Raw genomic sequence first — 12,675 nt, 5'->3', positions numbered from 1 at the left:
CTACAAAGGAAAATACAATTCAATGCCTTCACTATCTATTGAAAAGAAAACAGGAATTTATTTATCTACCTGTAGTCTTCTTTAGTATTTTTTAGACAAATGAAGCAGCTCATATTTTTCATTTCTGCCCATATTTATTCATGTTGTATAGTCAAATGACTGGCCACACCACCTGCAGTAGGATTGCTTGTGCAAGTGCTGTTTATCATGACATACCAATGGCATACCAAACTGAGTTTAAGCTGACACTTAAGAAGTGATAAGCCAAGAGATCATAAAAAATAAACTGTTTTTACATTAGAAAACTTCCTGTTGCTTATAAATGCAAAGAATTAACTCTATTGATTAACTCAACTTTTAGAACAACCTAATTAGAGCAGCTCCCGATAAGGAAACAGGGATTAATGACTGTTTATTGGAATGCAAATACAGTGAAAAAGAACTAAACACCAGCTGTGAACTCAAGGTAAAACATTCAATTTGTGAATTACAATCAACGTTTCTCAAAAAACTCCTTTGCCACTACAGAGCTGCTTAGCACAGGAAGTGAAGGGAGGCCACAGGAGCTGCTGTTTTCTCCTGTTTATATAATATTATTAATGTTGATGGCTTTTCTCCAGCAAATGTTTCACATAAATCATGTTTCATCACTGTGACGGAGTGATGGCACAAAGGAATATTACAGATGCCCTGTGATCTACCTAAAGCTAATTGCTTGCCTAGGTTTCATTAGTTTTCAACTGACAGGAAAAAAAAAAGCTGAAACATAAATTTATGTTCTGATGTGCGCTTCTCAGATGGGGGTTGAGATTTTCAAATCTCCCTGTCCTGCACTTACCCATTCCATATCTCTATAATGCCCTTTTCTATTCTAATTGCTTCTGTCTATTCTCATGTGTAGAGCTGTTTGACACATCTAACTCCCATCATTTCCATCTTTGTGTTGCAGCTGCTATCTGTTGATGCCACCCTTTCCTTCTTCCTTCCGAATCCATTCTGTCTTCTGAGTTGTATGATTGCTGGAGCTTTCTGTACCCATTCAGGACTGGCACAGTTTTTTATTTACTTCAGTACTCTGATTTTTAACTCTTGTCTAATACAGTGTTTCTGGACTTACAGTCCTTATGTTTTGTTTCTTTGTTTTCCAGAAGGACACATTTCTAATGATACCATTTGAAAAAATCAGGAAAGACCTACCTAGTGCATCCCTAGATTGTTATTCCAGGTCTCAGCTGCTGCTGGTGGGTTCCTGTGCTTTGGTTTGTCACAAGGGAGCCTCCCTGCCTGTGGCACACAGAGGGTGCAGATGTGCATCTGTGTGTTTCTCAGGGCTCTCACAGAACTCACAGAGTGACAGCTAAGTGGCATCCACCAGAGCCTACACAAAACTGCAAGCCTGGGTAGCTCTTAAACGACCAGAAAGGAGCAGTTTGCTTTTCTTTGGCACCTGCTGCTCTGCACTGCAGCAGTCCTGCATGGCAGGCCAGAATCCATTCACCACGGTGTGCTGCTGCCAGCATGTGCTGTGGATCACGGCATTCCCAGCACTTCTGGCTGCCATTGGCACTGTCAGGCCTGCTGGTCTCACATGCTTTCAACTGTTTTATTGTAATTCCTCCTCACATCCTGTTTGTTGCCTGCTATTTTTCTGCTGTTGCAGCTGTTTTTTCAATTCTTTCCAGTCCACCCAGTTTTGCAGTCCAGCTGTCCCTCCCAGCTGCCATAGACTCCACCATCTCCCAGATCCCACCCTTTGTGCTGCTGCAGGGACATCACCCACAGCTTCACTCTCCCTCTGCAGGAAATAACTATCATTCCTGCTGTACTGCACACCATGGCTGTTGGAGGACATTAGTTAAATAACTGAATTGTCTTGAGACTGAGCACGATGTAAGGATTACAGCATGATTGTATTTTGTATTTTTTTCTGAGCAATCAACTTTATGTAATGGGAAACTCCATCCAAAGCTGGATCGAGGAAAAAGCTGTGTCAGAGTTTTAAGTACATAATGTTACTCTGGTCTAGTGCAGCACTATGCAGGAACTTCACACTTCTGTGAAACAGTCCCTCAAAAGGGAAAAATTGGCCCAGAAATATTGTGCCTGGATGGTAATCTCTCTTGAGAAATCAGTTTCCTTTTCTGCTGATTACAAACTCTTGCATTCTGAGATTCACATTCCTGTTTCTGGAAGAAAATCCATGACCCCAGATAATTAATTTGCTTTAACAGTCAACAGGAAAATGGAACTGCCATTTATCTTTCAGCTTGACTTTGTGTACAGACTCAAGCAATTATATCTCCATCTTTTAGTTAATTTTATCTGCTACAGACTCAGTTAAATTTGCTTGCAGATTTCAGTTATTTCCTGAAAATCTGCAGGATATGAGCAATTGCTGTTTATATATTAATCACTGAAATGTTTTATCCTGACTTCCTAAGGAAATAAAGCTTACATGAGCAATCCATATGTTTGTGTGAATATTCTTTATCTGTTTTTTCATTCTGCCCTGTCTCTATAGAATGGACTAATTTCAACCTAACTGGAAAAAAAAAAAAAAAAAAGTTGTTATTTTAGAGATTAATTGTGTACTTATTAGATGCTTTCCTGCTCCTAATAGTTTTGGATATTTTTCTCCCTTTCACTGAGGAGATTGCAGTATGAATCTGCCATGTATTAGACTCAAGAAAATCTATTCAAAAGCCATGAGTACCCAAAACATTAAAAAATCTGCTGATGAACATAACTTAGGCCCAAGGAACCAACATAAGCAGTTTTGGTGCTCATAGAACATCCAAGTTTGTTTGCTTGATTTTCTTGCCATCCTGGATACTGAACTATATGGCAGTAAGTAGGAAAGTGATTATCTTAATGGTTACTTAAACATTTTAAGTAAAATTTGACACTTCAAATGCCTTTAACTATTTATCTGTAATGAAAGACATTTTCTGCCTTTTCCTTTTCAGATTTATACAAGTATTTTTTCCATAAGGCCAGGACATGCTTGTGCCTGGAATTGGCTCATATCTACTAGTTTCCACAAAGAAATGCTATAAATTTCTGGTATGCCATGAGTGGCACAAAAGAATGTGGGATATGACACCATCTATGCCCTGTTCTGATCAGAAAATGTGTCCTCTGAGAATTGAGGTCTGCAGATGGAGCAGGTAAAAAAGTAAAAGAGTGAGAAGTCTTGTGCTTAGAGTGCACATCTAGGAGATGACAATACAATTGTATTACTCTCCACTCAAATTTGTGCTCTTGTACCCTTCTTTGTCGCTGAGGGAAATTCACAGAAGTTGCAAGTGGCAGCAGGGGAAGGAAATAACTGAGAAATTTGCCAAAATAATGGCATTATGACTGACTGAAGTAGCACAGCTGACCCAGGGGAGGATGCAGACTTTGAGGACAGGCATGAATCTTCACTGCCTCTGGGCTTACACCATTAAATACTTGAGTATAATCCAGGAATCACCTCTTTCATGGTTTCAAGAGCTGTGCAGAGACTGAGACACTCGAGAAACTGGAGTTCAGACTCAGAGGAATTACAGGAAGGATAGTCCTAACAGAAGGCAAATATCCTAACTTCTTACCAGGGAGAGAAGATGTACTGCAATTTAGCATAAGAATGAGTCTACCTCTTTGGTTTGATAATGTAAAGCAAAACTTCGGGAAAAAAGGGGAAACAACCAAGTTCCTTGAAATTTTATTACCATATGTATTCAAGGTGGTAATAACATTGGAGCTGTGGTACTTTCCATGATACAGGCAAATGGTCTTTCTGGGGAAGCTAACTTAGATGATAATTATTTTATTAAGATGTATACAGTTGATGAAAATACAACTTGGAGAGCACAGAAGTTCCTCTCCTGTTCTATTGACTTCTGTTGTCTGATTTTTTAAGCTTTCACATGATCTAAATGTACCTATCTTAGAAGTATTGCTTAGCTTACAAATGAACTATTCCTTACTGGCTTGCATCAGCACACTCTAAGGCTGTTATGGTTTATTATTTTTGTTCTGAAATGCCAATTCATGGTCCCACATGTGGTGAGCCCTGTCATGTTAGTTCCTACAGAAATACAGAATAAATGGTGATGACAGGCTAAGTTAATACCTAATTTGTTTTTCATCTCATGCATTGGAGGGGTAACATTACCATATTTTTAGATTGAGTTCTAAAGGTTTGAATCAGCACATACCATAATGATATAAGAAGTTGCCTCATTTTTGCATATATGCAAAAATCCCTAATATAGGCATCTACAAGGTTATTTGAAAATGCACTGTGAAAGCAGATAAGGCAGTAAGTGCCATTGCAGTCCATTTCAGAAGGATTGTTCTTCCAAGTCTCAAACATCTCCATTATTCTGATACATTGCTTTCCAAAAGAGAAGTCTAAATCTTAAGCCTTCAATTTTTTTTTAGTGCATGTGGAGAGTTTGCTTCTCTGTGTGACAGTATTATATTTCAACAAAATATGAAAACAATTACACAGTCACAGTCACTTTGGACTTTACTGGCATAATAATACTTGCAATGAACAGCCTAGTTTCAGAGTAGCAAACGACAGGAATGCCACAGTTTTTCTAACATGAACAGAAGATCTTACAAACAAAAGTGTTAATTTTGAGGAAGAGGTTCTAATTTAGAAATTTTTCACCTCTCGTTTTCATTAATATTGCAGAACTATCAGGTCTTTTATATTTGCATGTTATATCTATTAAATTTGTTTGTATCCCAGAAGTTATAAGAAATAAGGGCTTTACCAGAAAAAAAAGTTACTTTGCAGGAGGCCACAAGCTGATTTTACAGAAACTCTGAGCTAATGTGGCAAGGGAATGTACTTTTTAAAGGGAAAAACTCCTTATTGATAATTATCTTTCAATAATTTATAAGGGAAGTACAAAATAACTGCAATTTTTTATATCAATCCATTTTAAAAACAGAGCTAGTATTTTTTTTCTTTTAATAAAAATCCTATATTGCACTTAGTTACAACCTCAGATCTTCTTGGCTCTTCTAGATGTGTCTGCCCTTAAAGATTAGTGCAAACACTTGGGAATGCAGTTGACTGGGAATTCTTCAATGAAACAGTTTTTTAGCTGTAAAATACTCTGTATAAACGAATATGCTTGTAAGAACATAAGTGCTTCAATAAGGCTTTTACTGAAATGCAATACTCTAGAGAATGAGAGCATAATAGGTAATATAGCCTTGTGGTCAGTAAGCTCCTGGGAGTTAAGCAACAAATTCACAAGTGTCTTCTGTCTGATTTAGGTTGGTCCTGAGATTTTTTCCTTCTTGATGCGCCTAGTGTGAGAGAAACCACTCTGGAGCTAGTCCAGTATTCTGTCTGGTTATGATGCTGGGTACTCAGCTTCACAGCTTTGTTGCAGAGAATTTGAACAAAATGCACAAATACAGAAAGTCATAATCCATTTCTAGAAAAATCACTGTAGAGTTGATTTCCTGGTGTCTGGAGCATATTTCTGGGACAGGAAGAAATGGCAGACCTGCAGATTGAATCTGAGCCTTTCATATCCCAGGTAAATTCTTCTTATTGCCGGGCTATTACTTGTGCATTCATTAAATTGCAAGTGCTTAGTGACATTTAATAAAGACAAGGAACATTTAAGAAACCTTAAAAAATTTACAGGATAAAAAAGCCCCTTAAAAAATTTACAGGATAAAAAAGACCTGATACTGAATATCTTTCATCGATAGGAGCAGATTTAATTTTAAAAGTCTTATAAATTATTAAAAACTCATTTCAGTTTGACTGTGATTATATTTATATTCTGATAGAATTAACATTGAGAATTACATTTGTTAGCAGTGATATCTGGTACTCCATGATTGACAATGTTCTCTACACAGAAAGGGAGGATCTTTATTGAAAACATTGACAGAAAGTAAGAAGAACTAACTTCATATGTCTTCCAAGACAATGTTTTACAAATTTTTGAGAAAAATGCAGTGGCTCCTAGATTCTGTGCCTAAGGCATAATGTTAAAACAATCAGGTCACACTATGTTGTAATTCAATAACAACTGCTAATAGCATAGTAAGAGATGAATATTTGGTGATGATAGAAATAGGTCTTAATTTTTTTTTTTTTATTGTGTATGTCAACCTTTCTTTACTGCAATTATGTCTGGGCTGTTTTTCTGTTTTGAGGCTAAATGCAAATTCAGATTATAAATGATTCCTTCTAAAGAATACTTACTGGATAAAGAAAAACTTAAAACAGTATGTCTTAGCAGTTATTTTCTTTTGTAAACAGAATCAACTCAAACAGTGCTGCCAGACGATAATGATTAATGGTTCAAAACACTATAGATCTGCATTATGTAATGCATCTCATATCCTTGAAATGAGGATTGTAATTTGTCATTGTTGTCTAGAGCTAAAATTACACCAGGTAATTTGCAAGAATAGATTGTAGTGTTTTATAATTGCTTTTTAAAATTCATATGGTCTTATATTTGAATAACTATTAGATCTCACAGCAATGCATTAGTTTTCTGTGTAGTGACGTGCAATGGCTGGAAAATCAATTACACCTTTTTTTAGCTAAAATGACCTCTATTCTCTTTCTGATACGGTGTGGTACCCTATAGGTAGTACCAGAATACAAGCACACTCCTCCCACCAAGAAGTACTCATTTTCTACTTGTATTTCCTTATCTCTACTCAGCCATGTGACTGGCAGGGTTCACCCAGCTAACCCTTCAGGTTGGAGCACATTCTGACTGTTCATGGGAATTATTTTTGGTCTCTTGTCAACCCTTACAGGAGGCTGTTTTCTCATGGGCCCTCCCCAGCACCTTTCCTTGCCACGGCTCCATGGCCCTCTTTCACACAATGGCCTTGGCTCATACCAGATACATAGTTTATTGTAGGCTGTAGAGTTCATTAAAAGGCACATGATAATTCATACTAAAAGAATTTCTCTCTCTGAACCTCTCTGTACTCAATTACAGAATTGCAAAAAAAAAAAAAAAAAAAGTTATGTAAGAGATACCAAATAGAAAAATCCACTTCACAGCAGTTTGTTTGTTTGGGGTGTTGTTGTTATTGTTGTTGTGGGAATGCAATAAGAAACAAAAATTTTGTGTTGTGATACGGTCAAATGTGCTGTAATTGTCTGAATGGGAAATTCCTTTAAATCACTGACTTGTGGTTCTGGAATTGCTCAGTGACCTCAACTGCTGGAGGACAGCTGTAGCCTGCCTTCTTTATTTACTGATGCTGGCTCATAAATGTATCTTGCTAGCTTGGACAACAGAGACAGGTCCCTTGTGGTCCACTTTGTTAAACTTGACTGAGAAATGTCTGCCCCTGCAAAGAAAAATATTTGGTTTCCAACAGAGAACTAGAAGTTTCTGTGCCAAATGGGACAGTATTTGTAACAAGCTAGAACAGAATGGAAAGAAGATTAAATTATTGTGCTAGGACTGAAAGTAATTATATAGGTACCTAAAACTGAAACACACCTATACAGGTACTTGTTTACTGTCAGTGTTCACCCTTTTCTATTTTCAATCAGTGTTAACTGCATAAAACTAATGTATAGTCATTCCCTGGTATTTTCTTTAAAAAGTATAGGCACATTTCCTTAAATAGGCAGCAAGCAATATGGTCGCATCAAACTGTTTAAAAGAAGACAAGAGCAGGTCACATCAGTCTTCAAAGACTTTAGAGCATCCTGCAAAAATTCATAGCAGCCAGAGCTAAATGCCTTTGTGCGTAGTGTCACGTGCACATTTAAAGTACAGTCTGGAGGCACTTTGTGTCTGCTGCCTGTCTCAAAGATGTGAGAACTTATTGCTATTATTAATAACTATATTTTATGGTTTTTAGTTCAGAACCAGCATATATGAATCAAGGAAAACTGTTGTCATCTGATGATGAGTTCAGCTTTAATCACTCACTCAGGATTGAATTTTAGTCACCTCCTTCCAAACACATCTTCTCCATATGTGTATATATGTGTGTGTGTGAGTGCACATGTATATACATGTGTTGGCAGTGGTACTCAGCACTTGTTCATGATAAAATTTTTCATTATCTGTCCCTGCATAATCCATTTCAGTTGACACAATATAGACTTGGAGGTTCAGAAATTGAAAGAGATAGGAAAAGAATGCATATTTTCAGTGAAGAGATCTATGTGGTTCTATACAAAATTTTTATACAACTGAATTGAAAAAGAGCAAAGAGAACATAGTAAAGGTAAGTTATAGAATTTATTGCAATGTCATAAATTTGTTGTATTTTATTAATTTATCTTAGAGATTACATGAGGAAGTAATGGTCACATTATATAATCTTGTGAGATAATGTCAAAAAATAAAAAAGATGCATGCTTGTATAAGTTCTGTTAGTTTTAAAGTAATTTCTGGAGAACCCTGCTGCCTCCTCAGCTCTGGTGAGTTCTGAGGGGTTTTCTGTAGAGACTGGTCTTTGGTCTGTTCACAGGAAGGCTGAAGGCATGGATACAGCTGGACAGGACACGTGCCTTATTCAGTGAATTACTACTAGCTACCATTTACTGCCTTACTACAGCAGTGACAAAATAGTAACAGAGAGCAGAACTCCCATATCGGGTAACATACACACACCAGCTGTCCCTTTAACCCACTGCTCTCCTCTTTTCCCATAAAACCTTTTTTTTCCATCTTTAGATATTATGTTTTTCCCTTATGAATAATAGTTTGTTTACAATGTCACATCTTCAATCCCCAGTGAATTATGGAAAATTCCATTTTTATAATAGAAATAAACACTTTACATTAATGTAAGACACACAGAAGTTTGCCTTTCATGTTAGTTAGTATTTGTGCAACTTTAAGAAATATCTTTGCATCATTTACACAAGTGCCATATGATGCAAGGAGTTGCCATGGATGCAACAACATTCAATGGCAAAATCAGGTTTTGTAAGAGCTGTATCTTAATCACCTTCAATTTTTCCACATGTTCCAAGTATTTTACACCATATAGTGAACAGGAAGCATAACAGATCTGTGGGTTGAAGGATGGTAAGTTTCATTTGCACAACTTTTAAAATCATTACCATCCTGTTTTAGTAATAAAACACTTTTGTTCCTATCATTAATTGTATAGAAAAAAAAGGACAGAAAGCATGTATGTAGTTTTTATACATATCTTCATACTTTTTATACATATCTTCATAAGATAGTGTGAGGAAATCTCTCCTAGTGGAGACTTTACTGTTAAGAATGTATAAATAATGGTGATCTGATTAAAGGTCCATCACTGGGGGCACACTGTGTGTTTATGGAAGAAAGTTATGGTAGAAAATGGTTAGTTTGAGAGGGAACCCAAGGAGAACCTGTCACTTGTCAGGTGAGCACAGCTACTGTTCTATCACTTTCAGGATGAAAAGGATCACTATCAAAGGATGCTTCCTTCGCTGAATATAAATTTCATATATGAAAGAGCTTTCATTTGATTCTGTGCATTACAAAATTTTATTGAAAGAAAAAAGAAAATGTACAAGACATAGTGCTGTTCACAAAGACATAAACTTTACGAACAATTCAGTTTATTACTTTCATGATATTGCATCATTTAAGCTTAGTGACCAGCTTACAGAACTAACAAAACATTCTTAAAACTTCATGCTCTCAGGTTTAGAAAAGAATAACAAACAATGGTAAGAAACTGTCACATTTAGGACTAGAACATGTAGCTGGTAAATCTATAGATTATATTTAAGACTGACAATACCGTGGAAAAACACACAACTAAATAATCAGGTACACATTTAAGCTAGGATCACGTCAAACATAACTCCCATTTTTGTTGTTCAGCCACTTAAATTTTTGGGTTTTTTTTTTGGACAGTGGGGAAGGTTTCTTTTTCCCTATGTTGCTAAGTAAGGTACATTCTTAACACCTCGTATATAATGGTTTGAAAAAATCCTGCTCACCTCCAGCTGCAATTTAATAACCTGATGGATTCAGAGAAGGAAGGAACCAGTGTGGATTAAAACGGGGAGATATAGAAAGAGAGGAATTTTCAGGAAGTGATTTCTCTTACATCAGGTGGTAAAAGCAAGGTTTTACTGAGGAGTGCTTACTGGAAATTTAAAGAATTTTCTGACCTTCTAAAAAAATAAAGACAAGAATGTAAGAACTGTCAATATGAGAAGTAAGAGTGGAGAAGCTTACAGTGAGGATCCCTAAGTTGCTCTAAGATTTGTCTACCAGAATTCAGGATGCAGAAAATGAAAAGAAATTTTTGATAATAACATTGGGGGAAGAATTAAAATAGATTTATAGGTATGAAAGAGGGGAAGCATGCACAGAGTAACACAAGTAGACATGAAAGAAGACTGAGAGTACTGAAAACTCATGGTCACACATGAAAGATCAACATAAAGCCTGTAAACATGTTGGAAACAGTGGTGGCTAGTCAAAAATAGTTTGGATGGTCATCTCCTAGACTGATCAGTGTTTTAATGAAGAGAAAATTAAACTGAATGGATGTTTTGTCAAGAAATGCAATAACTAGCTTTGACATGTTTTTTTCAGATTTTTTTTTCTGAAATGATTGCTCTCTTCATCATTAAAAAGTTAAAATGTATTATTCGACTGTTGAAATTGTACTTCCACTTCCCTTTACCTCTAGTCTTCTCAAAATTTGTTACCAGTAAAGCTTTTCCCTCTCAATAAAGTGTTCTGTGCTTCTTGGCTTGCTAATAGTCAAACATAACATCTGGCATTAGATTTTGACACGGGTGTGGACTCATTAGTTTATAAAGCCATATAAAAAATTTAATTGTCCTGCAGTTAGTTACTATTTAAGAAATGGATTTTATAGGCAACAGAGGATTTTTTAATGAAAACAGATTTGAACATTCTGCAATGAAAGCTGCCATCCCAAGTTCCAGACACTGGGGAGTATATTCTTGGTGCTCAGTGCAAGGCTGTGGCCAACACTAATCACTGTAGCACCAGTACAGAGAAGGTGTTGTTATGATGAGACACAGACGAAGTTCTTTTTGTTTATCTCCCAGACCCTGTAACTCCTTATAAATCCAAGATGGCCCCAGAAGTGTCCCCAAAAGATCTATTACTATTTTTAATCAGTTTTGTGTCTAAAATACTGCTGCATGTAAAATTTGTTCTGCTTGTATTTTTAATGTCTTACTGAATTGAATTAAATATTTTTCAAAAATTAGGAAGCATGAATACCAGTCTAGGTATTCAGCTGCTGAGAAACCTGAAAATTAATTCTAACTTGGAAAACAGATTGACTTCTTTTTCTTTCATAAAAAAAAAAAAGGAAAAGGAAAACACAGGCTAAAAGGATTACCTGAGGCAGGTCTCATTTGCAAAAATAACAGCAATATAAACATGTATTACATAAAAGCCAAAGTAATTAATATCTATACAGCCAAGTGCATAAAGTAGTTCATACACAGTGAGAACTATAGCTATTAAACTAGTCTATTAATCTGTAAAGCAAATTTTGTGATCAGTTAGCAATTTTTCAGACCTGAATAAGACATTTTATGGGAGTCTGATTAGATTTGTGTTTCAGCTCTGGGAATACCACTGTGTGCACTTTTTCTAATGCTTTATAGGCCATAACAAGTTGTTCCCAGGACACTTAATAGACAAGTCAGATTTTCATTATTCACTGGAGCCTTGAGTACATTTAGGACACGTCCTGCAGAGCTGTTCATTGTAGTGGTTCAAGGACACCTAGTGCTGTGGAACAAATGCTTTATTTACAAATACAGATTTAATGAGTTTCTGAAGCGCAGTAAGATATCCTTTCATCCTGAAAGAGCTGATACATACTAGTGTGGTGCAAACAGAGAAGACAAGTCAAATTAGAACATGTCAGAGCTATCAAAAGCATCCCAATGGTGTAGTAGTGAAGTAAGAGTTCTTTGATAAGCAATCCCCCGGGACTGTAATGCCATTTTAACATCTTCCAAATGTCATCTGGAAAATCATGGATAAATGACAGCAGGTAAGTGTCCAAGTCACTGATATGTAAGCTCAGAGCAGACAATTCTCTTTAATAATGATATTTCAGTGTTGCACAAAATTGAGCTTTAAGGCATGTGATTCTCTAACTGTATTTTTCAGAGTTGCCTACAAAGCTGATTTACACTCATTCTAGCATTTCCAGGATGCTATACTAAAGCTGTACAGCACTTCTGTACCCCTGTTTGTGCCCAGTATGTCTTATGTGGTGGATGATGCAGCTGTGTTCAGCCATGCCAGTGCCAAAGGGTGGTGGCACAAGAACTGATGATGTCCTGCACCACTGAGTGGCAGGCCAGCTCTGCATACTTATGTCTGCATTGCAAATCCAGCACCATTCCTCAGTCCCTCAGTGCATGTTGTCCACGGGAGTAATGCATCAAAATTTCAGTAACACATTGTTTACATGACAAGCAGCCAATTGACCCTTGAAAAATGGGCTACATTTAGGCAAGGTAATATAAAGAGACTCTTTGTGGTGGAAATTTTACCAAAAAAATGCCGTACATTCTCAGCTGCCTACTTAAAATTCAAAATAATTGAGAATAACAAGTACTTGAGAATATAATGGGGGTTTTTGTTCAGATGAAGCTGTACAATATTTCTGCTGTATGTATTTATGAAGTAATGCTGTATGTCTTGC

This window comes from Melospiza georgiana, chromosome 4 (assembly GCF_028018845.1).
Source record: "Melospiza georgiana isolate bMelGeo1 chromosome 4, bMelGeo1.pri, whole genome shotgun sequence".
Taxonomy (NCBI): domain Eukaryota; kingdom Metazoa; phylum Chordata; class Aves; order Passeriformes; family Passerellidae; genus Melospiza; species Melospiza georgiana.
Note: the sequence above shows the minus strand (reverse complement) of the source record.